The sequence below is a fragment of the Balaenoptera ricei genome, chromosome 16 (assembly GCF_028023285.1).
Source record: "Balaenoptera ricei isolate mBalRic1 chromosome 16, mBalRic1.hap2, whole genome shotgun sequence".
NCBI classification, from domain to species: Eukaryota; Metazoa; Chordata; class Mammalia; order Artiodactyla; family Balaenopteridae; genus Balaenoptera; species Balaenoptera ricei.
The window spans coordinates 109,553,600-109,570,129 of NC_082654.1; the positions used below are offsets into that span (position 1 = coordinate 109,553,600).

The 16,530-nt window shown below is 40.7% G+C and overlaps 1 protein-coding gene across 1 annotated transcript in view; it reads left to right on the top strand.

Moving 5' to 3' along the window:
• MAP3K21 (mitogen-activated protein kinase kinase kinase 21) overlaps positions 1-6,588 on the top strand; it is a 139,004-nt gene extending 132,416 nt beyond the window's left edge. The window contains exon 14 of the transcript XR_009498073.1: positions 6,511-6,588. The gene's annotated coding sequence lies outside the window, so the exon portion shown is untranslated. The remainder of the gene's footprint in view (positions 1-6,510) is intronic.
• Positions 6,589-16,530: the final 9,942 nt, after the last annotated feature.

The window sequence follows — 16,530 nt, forward strand, 5'->3', positions numbered from 1 at the left end:
TTTCCAGACTTAAAAGTGGTTTCTAAGAAAACGAGGCATTTTAGGTAATAAATAATGGTGATCACAGTCAGATATTTGCTAACATTTGGTGATAGGTATTCTAATTTTTTATTAACAGTAGTTACTTCAAAAGCCAGAGGAGACTTTCAACTCTGCATAGTACTGGAAGAGTGCCTGGGAAATGAGATGTTTGCCGGACGTAGCCTTGGATTTTTGAAAAAATATGTTTCTTCTTTCAACATACCTTTACTGAATCTTTACCATGTGTCAGACACAGGGTTAGGTACTGGAAAAATAAAGTGAATGAGACACCATCTCTTCCCTTGAGGTGGGATGGATTTGAGAAACTTGAATAGAAAGAACAAAAAACCTCTAGGACTTAATGATATAATATCCCAGACTATATTCTCATTTTCTCTCACAGGTAGAGACTGGGTCCTACTTCTGTTCTTTTAATTCCCAGCACAGCTGTGGGCTTACAGAATATAGTTGGGCTAGTTAATTGAAATGGAAAACTGCAAAGAAATTAATAAATTCATCATTAAGTGAACTACAGGGCAAGTCCCTGAGGACATAGAGGTTTTCTCTTTTTATTCTCTTTTTTCTAATTCATCATCTCACTGCAAGCTTGCCCTTACCACAAAGAGCTCTCAAAAAAAGTACTGAGTGAGTGAATAAGCCCGAGTTTTTCTGGTGTACTTCCTAGAGCTAGAAAGCTAAAACCTATATTAATGTGTAAAGGATGCTGTAACGGTGCTACATACTATGTTTTCCTCATATGCACTCTTCTGGTGATTATAACATATCACTGCCTTCCAGTTTTTTTTTTTTTCTAGTTGCAACATAACTACTGCTGTGTTCCATAGGTGGGAAAAGAACTGGGAATACAACAATAACATTCAAATTCGAGAGCCATTTAAAAACTAAGAAATAACATTTTAAATTGCGATATCAGGTCCTTATAATGGAATCTTAAACTGTCCTTTTCATCCCCAGTGCTAGTTTCCATTTATAGTTTCAAGTACATAGAAATATATTTAAAATCTAGAAAATCATACAAATTATACCATTGGCAGAAGAAGAAAAACTCTTCTATTATACCTCCAATCATTAGGTTGATTTTCCTTCTTTATTTATTTAGTGATTCACATAATTCTTTATTTTTTTTTATTATTTAATTTAAATTTTTTTTTTTTGGCTACATTGGATCTTCACTGCAGTGTGCGGGCTTCTCATTGGGGTGGCTTCTCTTGTTGCGGAGCACCGGCTCTAGGCACATGGGCTTCGGTAGTTGTGGCACGCGGGCTCAGTAGTTGTGGCTCTCGGGCTCTAGAGCGCAGGCTCAGTAGTTGTGATGCATGGGCTTAGCTGCTCCGCGGCATGTGGGATCTTCCCAGACCAGGGCTCAAACCCATGTCCCCTGCATTGGCAGGCGGATTCTTAACCACTGCACCACCAGGGAAGTCCCGGAGTAGATATTTAATACAGCTTTTTCTTTCACTTTTGAAAATCATTAGTGTGGCATAATTTAGGTACAATACCATTCATATCTTTTAAGTGTACAGATTATAACTTTTGCAAATTACACACCTGTGTAACCACCAGTGCAATCAGGATAGCAAATAGTTCCCTCTCCCCAGAAAGTTCCTCATGCATGACCCTTTGCAGTCAATCTCCCACTGCAGGCCACTACCAAGCTGATTACCACTTTCACCTGCTAGAATTTCATATTTATGAAATCATTCGGTACATGTTATTTTGTGTCTGACTTCTTCCCAGAGCACATTGTTTTTTGATTCATCCGTGTGGTGTGTATTAGGAATTCATTTCTTTTTATTACCGGGGAATCCTCCATTTATGAATTTATACAATTTAAACAAATTGAATTATGAATAAAACTACTATAAACATTTTGGTGATTGTTTTCTTTTTTTTTTTGGAGCTCTTCCTCATTTTCAGCTTTATTGAGGTACAACCAACAAAAATTTGTAAGATTTAATTATATAATGTAATGAATACATTGTGAAAGGCTTCCCCCATAAGTTAATTAACACATTCATCAATCATCTCACATACTTACCCTTTTTTTTGGTGGAAACATTTAAGTTCTGCTGTGTTAGCAAATATCAACGATACAGTACAGTGTTATCAACTATAGTTGCTGACCGTTTTCATCTTTCTTGGATATACTTAGAAATAGAATTGCTGGGTCACATGATAATTTGCATTATTAACTTTATGAGAAAATACCATATTTTTGTCCAGTTTTATAGTTGTTCATGTCAGGAAGGCTAATCTGGTATCAGTTACTACATTAGGGCTGGAAGTAGAATAGACCTACTACATCTTTTTGAATAAATTAATGAGTAAGTAAAAGAGAAGGAGGGTGTAATAAAAGATGTCTCTCTTTTCACAAGTTTCCATTTAGAAGCACAACTAAGGTGAGGGCTGAAGAGTTTTGAGGAAGGTTGTAGACGTTCTGAGCACTTGGATAGCAAAACATGAAGGAAACTTCGATTTCTTCATTTTATATGTGAGAAAAATCAAAAACCAGAAGTTAAGTGAGTTTTTCAGGTATTCAGTGACCTGAATCAATAGCAGAATTAGGACCAGTGCTTAGGATGATGGAATCTCAGACTAGCTCTACTTCCATAGTAGGCTGCACTCAACTGTGAATGAGTCCTTTAACAGGTGGGACCTTCTGGAATGCTGGGAGTCACTTTTATTTCAATCTTAGCCCACTGGTTTGAAATTTTGGAATGTTACCAGGCACAATATGATTGAAACATTTTATAGCTCTCAATGACACAAGTACCCTCAACGTCCACACATCGTGAACTGTTCAGAACATTTCCTGGGCTGCCTCTCCTACCTGCATACTTCTTCCAAACTGGAACTGTCTCAGCCAAACTGAGATGTCCAGTCATTTAGCTGACTCAAACTTAGTAGCTGTGCATTAAGAGTAAAATATATAGAACAGTGATATATTCTATCAGGAAGCTGAAGAGTTTTATAATTATTGTATTATGTTAAAAGCTCTGTGTTAGGTCCCGTGAAAGATACAAAGACAGGAAAGTTACTTTCTCTGCCCACCAAAGACTGGACAATCAAAAAGAAGACATATCATAAAACCAGGCTGAAGCCTGCAAAACCACAAAATGTAAGAGTAATGTAATTGAGTGTCATTCAAAAGCCATTTAAAAACTAAGAATAGAAAGTAAAAAGTCCTTTAGATGAACACGATCAATAAGAATATACCGTAGCTTCATACTATAGCCTGTAAAAGAGAAAGATCAGATAGGAAAGAAAGAGGAAAGGAAAAAATATGTTGGAGAAGAATTAAGTTGGAAATGTTAATGAAAAAGACACTAAAGGAAAAATATCTGTGTGTGTGGCTACAAATAGTTCTTAAATGAGCTCATATATATATATATGTGAATATACATGGGAATTAGAAGTAGCAGGAAATAGAAACATACAAAGTCACCAGTTCATAGAAAGAGAAATATTTTATATTATAAAATTTCTGCTAAAGACTTAAATCTGTTACATTTTGAAAGAATAAGCATATTTAGAGATTTCTACAATTACAGATATAAAGGATGGGATGAAATTATAGTTAAATAGAAGGCATTGTGTTCAATAACTTGTCTTTTTTTAATAAATTTATTTATTAAGTAGTATGAGGACTTTTTAAAAATAAATTTATTTATTTATCTTTGGCTGCATTGGGTCTTCGTTGCTTAATGTGAGCTTTCTCTAGTTGCAGCGAGCGGGCTTCTCATTGCGGTGGTTTCTGTTGTTTCAGAGCACAGGCTCTAGGCACGTGGGCTTCAGTAGTTGTGGCTCGTGGGCTTCAGTAGTTTTGGCACACAGGCTCAGTAGCTATAATGCCCGGGCTTAGTTGCTCTGTGGCATGTGGGATCTTCCTGGACCAGGGGTTGAACCCGTGTCCCTGCATTGGCAGGCGGATTCTTAACCACTGTGCCACCAGGGAAGTCCCCAATAACTTGTCTTAATCCCAGTTCTGCCACTGGGAGCTGTTTAACCTCAGGCAAGTTACTTAATTTCCCGAAGTCTCTGTTTCCTCATGCTTATCACAGGGACAACTGCTCCTGCTTGATGGACTTGTTGGAGCTTTAAATGAAGTAAAATATAAATCACTTAGCCCAGGGCTTATCTCTATGTAAGTAATAGGCTTTATTATTATTATTATTATTAGTTTATTTTAATCCTGCTATTTGTCTTACTGGACAATTAAATTAAGGCTTAGATTTCAGCCAAGAGGCCTAGGTCTCCTCTTGATTTCATAGAATGTACCACAGTCTCAAAGCTTACAGGTTCTTGGTAAATCTAAAACAAATTAGGGACTTCCCTGGAGGTCCAGTGGGTAAGACTCCGCGCTCCCAATGCAGGGAACCTGGTTTTGATCCCTTGTTGAGGAACTAGATCTCACATGCATGCTGCAACTAAAAGATTCCATGTGCCGCAACTAAGACTCAGCACAGCTTAAATAAATAAATAAAATATTTTTTAAAAATTAAAAAAATAAAACAAATTATACTTTGCTTTCATGTCTGTGGTGAGTTGAGTACAGCTGTTTACAGTCCAGATATATATTACCTGAGATGTCTCTGCATAAAAAAAATTTGCAGAGGCAGGAAGGTTGAGAAACAAAGGGACTTCTCACCTCCTTGGTCATTTTTAGGTAATTATAGGGGGACAGAGTAACAGATTTTTCCTTAGTGATAACTAACATCTTTATAGAATTGTTATTTATTTAGTTATTGAAGTATAGTTGACTTACAATATGGTGCTAATTTTAGGTGTACAGCAAAGTGATTCAGTTATATGTTTATATATATATATATTCTTTTTGGGATTCTTTTCCATTATAAGTTATTATAAGATACTGAATATAGTTCCCCGTGCTATTCAGTAGGTCCTTGCTGTTTATCTATTTTATATATAGTAGTATGTATCTGTTAATCTCATATTCCTAATTTATCCCTCTGCCCCCCCTTTCCCCTTTGGTAACCATAAGTTTTTTTCTATGTCTGTGTGTCTGTTTCTGTTTTGTAAATAAGTTCATTTGCATCTTTTTTTTTAGATTCTGCATGTAAGCGATATTCTATGATATTTGCCTTTCTCTGTCTGACTTACTTAGTATGATGATCTCTATGTCTATCCATGTTGCTTCAAATGGCAATATTTCATTCTCTTTTATGGCTGAGTAATACTCCATTGTATATATGTACCACAATAAAAGCTAATATTTATTGAGAACTTACTATGTGCTAAGCACCTTCCCAAACCTTTACATCTATTAATTCATTTAGTCTTCGCAACCAGCCTATGAGGTAGGTACTATTTCTTATCATTCCCATTTTACAGTTGAGAAAACTGAGCCACAGAGAAGTAAAGTAACTTGTTGAAAGTCACACAGCCAATAAATGACATAATTTGAAAGACTGAAAGAAAATTGAAAAGGCAATGACTTCCAGGTTAATCTCTCTATTTCAAGGTCAGCTGATTAGTAACCTTAATTCCATCTGCAAAGTCCCTTTACAGCAGTACCTAGATTAGCATTTAATTGAATAGCCAGGGGACAGAAGTTTCTGGGGATCTTCTTTAGAACCCCATCTACCACTCTGCTCTATCTTGCTGATGCAACACTGCAAATGGCCACAGGTCAGTGGGGAGTGACCACTAATGCAGTAGGTTTACTTTAAAAGCAAGTACAGGACAACCATAGAAAATACTAGAGCAAAACTCTGAATTCTTGTGGGGACTAAAATGTACCATGTCTATCCGACTAATTTTGCATCTTGTGGGAACAACTCAGATACCACAAGGAAGAAATGAAAAGCCCTTTTTGTTTGTTTTGTTGTTGTTGTTTTGGCCACCCTGCGTGGCTTGTGGGATCTTAGTTCCCCGAGCAGGGATTGAACCCATGCCCCCTGCAGTGGAAGTGCCAAGTCCTAACCATTGGACTGCCAGGGAAGCCCCCGAAAAGCCTTTTAATTTGGGGTGACTTAGTGAATTAAGGCCTCCAAAGATAGCCAGTTATAGAATATGGTTTCACCAAAATCCAAAGTGTCTGATGAGGGGGAGAGTTTCAGGAGAAGTTCTGGGCGGGGTGCTGCACAGTGTTTTAGCTCCTGATACTGTCTGCTTAGGCTGTGGTGTACACACATGTGCTACAAACTCCCTTCCTATTACTTTGACACATTGATAATTACAGTTGTATCCTCCTTTCCTGAATAAAATAGATTTACCATCTGCTTTATACTGAAAAGAATATCTAAACGTTTTCTGTACTTTGGAGAATATAACCATGTTGGATCATTTATTAAAAAAAAAAAAGCAGTAGCCCATCTATAGCTTTTATTTAGACTTTGTTTATTTATTTACAATCTGCCTTCAATTAAATTTTTACTTTAGGGTCAATCTGTGACTTGCTAATTCTTGTCTCAAATATTTTCCTAACTTTTTTTTTTTTAAACACAGGTCCCTATCCACCACCTGCTATCTCAAGCCCTGGCTCAAGGATGACTTCCCTCAGGAAGACGGTTTGGATAACCCAACCAAGTTCACAGTGTGTCTTTTATCTTCCGAATACTTGGGACTTTTATTAGAGCCCCTCTGTGAAAACTAATTGCACCCCTGCTTTAGTATTCAATAGTGCTCAATTATATATGTATGTAAAAATGATTTTCCTCGATTCTCACTATTAGATAGAGACAGGTGATGGGTTAATAACATTCCTCTTTGTTCTTTTTCTTTGTTAAGCACACAAAGAAAAAGAGGCTTCAGGACGTTAAGTGACTTGCTCAAGCTGCATAGCTAGTAGGAGATGGAGCCCAAGTCTTCCAAAACCCAACCTAGCGCCCTGCTCTTTACCCATGGGTCTTTGTGGCCCTAGGGACCATTTCTCCGCCTGTTTCCTTAGTTTTCTCTATCACTCATCAGGTCCCTGAGGACGTTGGCACATGGCTGATGCTGCTTCTCACACCTCAACTCCTATCATCTTCCTGGGAAATAATTAACATCCACGTGGGTGTCCCATCCAGCAGCCAACACCCTTGTGTTCTTGAACTTCTTTATTCCAATAATCTTATACCTTTACTATACTTCTACCGCAAAGCCAAACGGAGTCATTTTCTAGAGGTATTCATATATGAATAGTAAATTAGATAACACCATTTTGATTTCTATCTCTACCAAGAATTCTCTGAGCTCCAAGCTCGTGTATACAACTGCCCAGTGGAACATGTTCTCTTAGATATCTGAAAAGTATCTCAAACTCAGCTTGTCCTAAACTGAAATTGTGAGCTTTCCCTGCAAACCTTATACTCCTGCAGTGTTCCCAACTTCAATTAATGACACCACTATCAACAAAATGGTTAAGAATCCACCTGCCGATGCAGGGGACACAGGTTTGATCCCTGGTCCAGGAAGATCCCACATGCCACAGAGCAACTAAGCCCGTGTGCCACAACTACTGAAGCCCGCATGCCTAGTGCCCGTGCTCCAAAACAAAGAGAAGCCACTGCAATGAGAAGTCTGCATGCAGCAACGAAGACCCAAAGCAGCCAAAAATATAAATAAATAAAACAAACAAACAAACAAACTGGAGCAATTTTTTTAAAAAGCCCGGAAAAAAAATAATATTAAAATTAAAAAAAAACAAAAAAAACTGATACACAAGCCAGAAACCTGATGCCTTTCTTACCACCTAGACCCACCTACTCACACTCAGTCCAGCCCCAAATCTTGGAACTTTCTCAACTCTATGCCCTTGTGCTCACATTCATTCATTCATTTTCATTCCACAACCATTTATTGAGCCCCACTGTGTGCCAGTCCCAGTAGCTGAGGCTACAACCACGGACAGAACAAACAGTGATCCTTGCCCTTATTGTATCGCCATGCACTGAAGTAAGCTGCCATCATTCTCCTCCTGGGACACCTCTCCCAACCCAGTGGTTCTGTCAGTATCCACTGCTGCTCTACTCAGACCCATTCTTCGCACTGCAAAGAGGCCATTTGGAAATGTAAATTCTTGTGCTGAAAACTCTTCCCTGGATTCCTAGGAAATTCCTAGGAACTTACAATTTCCTGCATGGTCTGACCCCACTTAATTTTCTTTTCTTCTTTCCTTTTTAAATTTATTTTATTTTATTTATTTTTATTTTTGGCTGCGTTGAGTCTTCATTGCTGAGTGCGGGCTTTCTCTAGTTGCAGTGAGCGGGGGCTACTCCTCGTTGCGGTGTATGGGCTTCTCATTGTGGTGGCTTCCCTTGTTGCGGAGCACGGGCTCTAGGCGCGTGGACTTCGGTAGTTGTGGCGCACGGGCTCAGTAGTTGTGGCTCGTGGGCTCTAGAGCGCAGGCTCAGTAGTCGTGGCACACAGGCTTAGTTGCTCCACGGCATGTGGGATCTTCCTGAACCAGGGCTCGAACCCGTGTCCCCTGCATTGGCAGGCGGATTCTTAACCATTGCGCCACCAGGGAAGTCCCCCCACCTGCTTTTCTAGCCTCTTTTCCCACCTGTTCCAACCCCTCCCTGGGTCCCACCTCTTTTTTTAGTAGTTAATTCCTATCATCTTTCAGCTCGACTCAGTGTGTACTCAGGGAAGCCTTTCTGATCTCCATATTCAGACAGACTTCCCTGGTACCTGCCTTAGAGTTCCCTACACCTTACTCTTCATATTTAGTTAGTGTTTGACCCTCATTTGAATATGTTCCTTGAAGACAAGAAACATAATCATTTTGCTCACTGTTATATTCTCTGAGCCTAGCACAATTCTTGTCACATGGCAAATATCAATCTCTAGTTGTTAAATGAAGCAATAGATCAATGAGTGAACAGCCCGGCATTCACGTTTCTCCCTTCCTTTGTCTATTGCTTCTATGCTACTGATTGCAGTCATGCCTACTTCCTCTGGAAACATTCTTCTTCTTTTTTTTTAAAACATTTATTTATTTATTTATTTGGCCACGCTGGGTCTTAGTTGCGGCATTGGGGATCTAGTTCCCTGACCAGGGATCGAACCCAGGTGCCCTGCATTGGGAGCGTGGAGTCTTAGCCACTGGACCACCAGGGAAGTCCCCTGGAACCCTTCTTTATCAATTGTCTTCTCTCTTCTCTTGCTTCTAATTCAACTTCTCCACTGGCTGCTTCCCTGCGATACACAATCACGTTCAAGTCTCTCCCGTCTTAAACACACATGTCCACACACACAACCACACACGCACCTTCTACCCTATAGTCCCATCAGTGGGCTTCCTTTCTTTCCATGGAGTAACTTGAATTAACATTCTAGGCTTATGGATTTCACTTCTCTGCCTCTTTCGCCTTAACTGCAACAATTCTTGTCCCCCCTAAAACCCCACAAGGTAAGTTTCTCAACAGCTCCTTTGTTAAAATTTTTTTAATTTTTAATTTTTATTTTTATTGAAGTATAGTTGATTATAATGTTTCAGGATATATATATATATATATATATATATATATATACACACACATACATGTATATATACACATACATATATGTGTATATATATATATTCTTTTTCAGATTCTTTTCCATTAGCATGGTCTTGCTTTTTCTAGAATCTGTAAGAGGGTGTTTGGTTTTGTTTTTAAAGGTGATGGGAACAGGGAACTCTACTCAATATTCCTTAATAACCTATATGGGAGAAGAATCTGAAAAAGAATGGATATATGCATATGTATAACTGATTCACTTTGCTGTACACCTGAAACTAACACAACATTGTAAATCAACTATAACCTAATATAAAATTTAAAAAATTAAATTAAACTTAAAAAAAATAAAGGTGATGGGCAGGGCAGACATTCAAAATTAAAAGTCTATTAGAGGATCTTTGCCTTCCATTGTAAAAAAGCGCCTGAAAGGTCTTCTTTATATATGGAAAATCCTAGAATCCAATAGAACAAAATTACCCCCAAATAAATCATTTCCTGTCTAGGGTCCCTTGGGCAGTCCTTGTGCTAAGAACCAGTTCCCTCACATTGAAAGCGAAAACAGATAGTTATTGCATAAACACAAGGTGGTTGACCATCGTTCTAAAAATATTTCCCACTAAACAATATGCTGCTGCCTGGGGAAAGTGTAATCGTGATTATTTACTAATCAAACAATCAAAGATATTTACTGTACATATGTCATGTGAAAGAATTGTGCTGAGTGCTATCAAGGGTACAAAGAACTAAGAGACACGGGAACTCCTCCTAAGAGCGTACAGCCCTGTGGGAGGACAGAGCGTGTACTCATAAAATGAATGATACAAGGAGGTGCGTGTTAGGAACCCAGTGATTTGCACAGATAATGTCTGTAGCGTGAATTCAGTGAGAGAGAGAGAGAGAGAGATGAGTTTTTGTGTGTTTTGATAGTTAAAGAGACCTGAAAGGAAGATTTGGAAGGGGTGTTGAAATACAGGAAAGTTTATGTGGAAGTGGCCTGTGATATGGAGGGAATGAAAGATTCTAGGATCTAGGGGAGGTACTGATACAGCAAACTGAGCCGTGTATGGGGTGAGGGTTTACAGACTTCACTTGGTGTCCTGGCCCTAGAGTTCAGTGGGAGTAGGTAGGGAATCTCAGTGTGCCCAGATCTGAAATTTTTCCCTCTGAGTAGATGGGTTCTTGAAAAGGTAAAAACACAGACCTTCAGCATGAAGTCCGTCTGTGCTGGAAATCTTCACGGATGCCGGCTGGCACCCGTGTCCACGCTGCTGACCTGTGTGTCACATGCAAACACAATAGTTTATGAAAGATATTGTCCTAGGCTGTCAAGGAGCTTGCAGCTTGCGTGTATCACCTCGCTAGAAGTGGGACACAGCAGCCCTGATGATTGCTAGCAGCCTGGGCTGGACACTCCAGGAGACAAAAAAGATATTGCCCTGCTCTTTTTTTTTTTTTCTCTCGCTTTTCTACCTTTAGGGCCATAAACCCCACACTGTGTAATGGTCTGAAATCATTGACTAACCAAGCCTGGGGAGAAGCCATTCCAAGCTGCTGAGACATATGACCTGGTTTTGGAAAGAGCGATGACATGGCCTCAGGCTGCTACTCCCAACTCACCCGCGCCCCGAGTGCTCTGGGGCCCGAGGGGAGGGTAGGGAGGGAAGGAGGGGCGCTACTGGGGGTGGAGCCACCTTCCCAAGGCGCGTGGCAGCCAGAGCCCTGGATGTCGTTCCACTCTTTCAGCTCCTCTAATTTTTTTAAACTTCACCTTCTCCGTTTTTCATTATCTTACTTCCAGGAGAGTCCTTTTTTCTGGTCCTTTCCCTCCTTATCTCTTGTAACCCTGGAGGGCATGTTAAATAACGATTGAATAAGAGGCGAGGGGGATGGATTATGTTTTAACATCCACAGGGAAAGTGAGATTGGGAGGCATGGTTAAAAGACCGAGATGAGGGCAGGGAAATTACCAGCATCCCTTGCGCCAAGGGTGGACAGTCTCTCACAGGCTTGTGTGGCCACAAGGACCCTAACAGATGACAGCAAGTCATCTGTCACTTGCTGCCCTCCCAGCAGATGCTGAGCCTGCCTACAGGCTGAGCCTGATCTGCCCTCCTCCCAGGATGGACCCCTCCCATCACAATAAGGGGTGGGGGGAGGCAGCAACAAGCTTTGCCAAAGATGACGGAGAAGCTGGGGGTCTGCTCGGTCGGGGTTCCCTGGCACTGGGCATGACCCCACCTGGGAGTTAGGGGCTCCAGGGCTGGAGCATCTTGGCAGTCCCTGGTTAGACATCCAGCAATTTTCAGAAGCACCTCAGGGCAACTTTGTGCTTCATTTGCTTCACTCTTTTCTCCCCATACCCTTGACTTTATAAATGGTGCAACTGTAAAATCTCAGATTCGGAAAGCACCTTAAATGACAAAAGGCTCTCCATTTTACCTTTCAAATCTGTGATTGTTTGCCTTCTGCTTGAACAGTCATGGCAGGGAGCTTTCTAGAGGCAGCTCATTCCATTGATAGTCAAGTCATGTGATTAGAATGTTCTCTCTTGCTGTGGTTTTTAAATCTTATGCCCTATATCTTCCACCCATTAGTCCTAGCTCTGCCCTGTGAAGACTTACAAGATAAACTCACCCATTTTTTTTTTTTATCTGCATGCAGCTATCAGATCATCCTAAACTTTCTTTCGTCAGGGCAAATGCCTGGAATACGCCTGCCATTTCTCCAAGCTGGGCCTCCAGACCCATCACTAGCCAGGCGTATCTCATCTGGGTGTGTGCCAGGTCACTGAGGCCCCTTGTGCTGTGTCCCACCTGGACTGTCCAACATCCTCTGGAAGTGAAGGATGTCTACTTCTTCAAGGGCCCTCATCATGGATACAGCCTGGAGCTAGCTGGAGGATGGGGAAACTTCAGCCCACTCGTAATGCCTGTATCCCACTGTCAGCTCAAAACGCTGACTTTTCAAAAAATTGTGGTAAAATACACATAACGCAAAACAACATCTTAGCCGTTTTTAGTGTACAGTTCAGTGGCATCAAGTACAATTGTATTGTGCCACCATCACCACCCTCCGTCTCCAGTACTTTTTCATCTTGCAACACCGAAACTCTGAACCCATTAAACAATAACTCCCCATCCCCTGCCTCCTCTCCAGCCCTTGGCAACCACAATTCTTTCTACTTTCTGTCTCTGTGAATTTGACTACCCTAGGTACCCCATGTAAGTAGAATTATACAGTGTTTGTGCTTGAGTGATTGGTTTATTTCACATAATATAGCATCTCCAAAGTTCTTGCAGATGGTAGCATGTGTCAGAATTTCATCCCTTTTTAAGGCTGAAAAAATTCTGTTGTCAGTATATACTACATTTGGTTTATCATTCATCCGTTGATGGACACTCGTGTTGCTTCCACGTCTTAGCTATTGTGAATAATGCTGCTATGAACACGGGTGTACAAATACCTCTTTGAATTCCTATTCTCAGTCCTTTTGGGTATACATCCCAAAATGGAATGACAAACACTAACACTTTGTGTTTGCTGCTGACTGACCTGATTTCACCAACCCAGTGTCTGTGAATTTCACTTTTTGATCCCAAGGGAAAGACTTTCCTATGCAACTCCCATCTCTACGAATTGTTCCATCATCTCAACCTGCTGAGATAATTAAACCCATTTACATGAACTGTCTGCCATTTATGCCTAATTATCATACAGCACAACAGCAATGATCGCTTACATCATTCGCTCCATGTCAGATTAGCTTGCCAATTCTGTGCCAAGTGCAAGGTTTGTTTCTCACAAAGCTTGGTCACCTGTTTCCAAATTATGTTGATTAACGAGAACACTGATGTAGGAAGCAGCCCCAGCCTGGTGACATACCGTCTCTCCCACTCATTTCAACCCCCTCCCTTCCCACCTTTGCCTACTTCTTGGGAAGCTCTGCACTCTTCTCTGAGCTTTCTTCCACATTCTCATTTCTTTTTCCTGAGAAATGCTTGGGATGGCCTCTGGCACACTGGTGTGGGGTAGCTCCAGCTTGTATGGTCCCCAGGAGGAGGCCAGAAGGGAAGTAGCTTCTCAGCAGTGTGATACATAGAAACCACGTGCGGTAAAGGTTTTAACAGAAGGAAAAAAATCCTACCATCACTAAGATTGCTAACTGTCCAGCACAGGGGGCCGGGAAGAGGAAGGAGACAGCCAACTTCTATCACGGTGATACCCATCAACTCCAAGAGCCAGAAATACAGGAATTTTGCATCCCTCAGCCCAGCCCCGCCTCCAGGCTTTACTCAACAGATCTCACCCTGCAGGGAAGGACCTGTCAGACCACGCGTATGATAATTTCGTTTCTATCTGTAGTCTGAAGTAACAGGTGATTTTATTTTGTTTTTTTAAATTTAATTCTTATTTTATTTTAGAGTATAGCTGATTTACAATGTTGTGTAAGTTTCAGGTGTACAGCAAAGTGATTCAGTTTTACATATACATATAGCCATTCTTTTTCAGATTCTTTTCCCATATAGGTTATTACATAATATTGAGTAGAGTTTCCTGTGCTATACAGTAGGTCCTTGTTGTTTATCTATTTTATATATAGTAGTGTGTATCTGTTAACACTGAACTCTGGAGAAAACCATAATTCGAAAAGATAAATGCACCCCAATGTTCATTGCAGCATTATTTACAGTAGCCAGGACATGGAAGCAACCTAAATGTCCATCGACAGAGGAATGGATAAAGAAGATGTGGTACATATATACAATGGAATACTACTCAGCCATAAAGCAGGTGATTTAAAAGTATTTGGTATCCCTGGTCTAGCTGCTATATGGAACTGAGCAAGAGCCTCGGCCAGAGAAGTGAAATATGAGAAAGAACAGCAAACAAGAAAACATCTAATGATGAGTTTTAAAGTTAGGCATAGTCCAGATGCATGCTGCCCTGGGTTCTCTATTTTTTTTACTTAAAAAGCTCCCCCCAAACTTCATGGCTGAAAACAACACCTACTTTATTAGAGCTCGTGATTCAAGCCAAGTTCAGCTGGGAGATTCTTCTGTTGCAGGGGACATTGACAGAGGTCCCTGGGTGACGTTCAGCAGGTGGATGGCCGGATCTGGGGGGTTGAACCTGGCATGTCCTGGGCCTCAGTGGGGATGGTGGGGAGGCTCGTTCCACTGGAACTGTCACCTGGAAAGCCTACACGCGGCCTCTCCAGCATGGCAGTTTACCTAGATCAACCTCAAGGTAATCAGAGATCTTAAGTTATGGCTGGGGGCTCCAAGAGAGGGGTGTTCCAGTGAACGATGTCCGAAGCTGCTGGCCTTCTATGACCCAACCTTGAAATCACCTACTGTCACCTCTGTTGGTTGAAAGAGTCACAAGCCCACAGAGTTTCATGAGTAGGAAACACAAAACCCTACCTTTTGATGAGAAAAGGGTCAAAGAATTTGCAACCATGTGTTAAAGCTGCCATATATGTATATGTATATTTGAGGGCACGATGATAAAACCACACTGGTGTATGCAGGTGTTAACCACATGTACCCCACAAAATGCAGTGTTCAAAGGGTTCAGTGGTTTGGGAGGAGGAAGAAATCACATCCCCCCGGGGCATCGAGGTGTTGCGGATGAGGTATGGCATTTAAGCAGGCCCTGAAGAACAGGTACATGCGGTACATCACAGATAGAGATTGGGGCAGGGACTGTCTGAAACACATGAGCAGAGACACTGAGGCCAAACAAACAAAAACCAAACAAACAGTGACACTGGGAGAAAAGGCACCACAAGAGGCAGAAGGACAATGAGAGTGTGCTGCAGGTGGAGGTGACCTTGGGAGCATGCAGGTCCCCTGACATGTCACATTGGCAAAGATCAAGAAGGATACAGTAAGGGCGGCAAGGGTTACAGAGCACGGGGCAGAGAATGTGTTACGGGATGGTGTAGACTCGAGGTGATTTTTTGAAGCGGAGAGAAAAGAGCTAGCAGAGCAGCAAGATTCAAGTTATAAAAGAGTAAAGGACTGGCTGGGGAGGTGAAGATTCCTGGAGACTGAGGGGCTGGGGGTGGTGGCTTCAAGACTTCACCATGAAAATAAGCAGGAGCTGTTTTCCTCAGGGTAGCAGGAAAGGAAAGAAGTAGATTACTGATTAAGAGATTTTGAAGTGAAGAGAGGTAAAGGAGAGGGATGATTTCAATCCTCCGAGTAAAGGAGGAGGTAAGCTCATTTCCTGAAAGCAAAGAAAACCACTGATGAGGATGTTAAAGATTTCCATGAAAATTTCTAAATAAATGAACACAAAATGGTTTTCATTTGGTTGGGTTTTTTGGTTTTTTTTTAAAATTTCTTAAAGTAGGCAGATAGGAATTGTACTAAATAATTGTACTAAAGAATTCAGTTTTGTTTACTTTTAATGTTTCTCTGGATTACAAAAATAGGTCCACTGTAGGGAATTCCCTGGCAGTCCAGTGGTTAGGACTGCACTTTCACCGCTGAGATCACGGGTTCAATCCCTGGTCAGGGAACTAAGATCCCACAAGCTTTGCAGCACTGCCCCCCCCCCCCAAAAAAAGGTCCACTTTAGAAAATTTTTAAAAATATAAAAATGTCAAAGAAATAAATGTCACCTATATACTCTACTATCATCCAAAGACAACTCTTAGGAGCTGGTTTGATTTGCAGGAGATCTATTATGCAGATAGTTCTGTTTTACAATACAAAGTGCAAATATTTTACATATTTGAGATTCTATACATAAGACCATATATACTCTATACATGAGATCGCTTAGCTTCAGTAGTCTTTAAACACATCTTTAATATGGTAACCATGCTGTAGAGACACCATAATTTATTTATTGATTTAACAATATTTTATTGAAGTATAGTTGATTTACAATGTTGTGTTAGTTTCTGGTGTACAGCAAAGGGATTCAGTCATACATATATACATTCTTTTTCATATTCTTTTCCATTATGGTTTATCACAGGATTCTGAATATAGTTCCCTGTGCTATACAGTAGGACCTTGTTGTT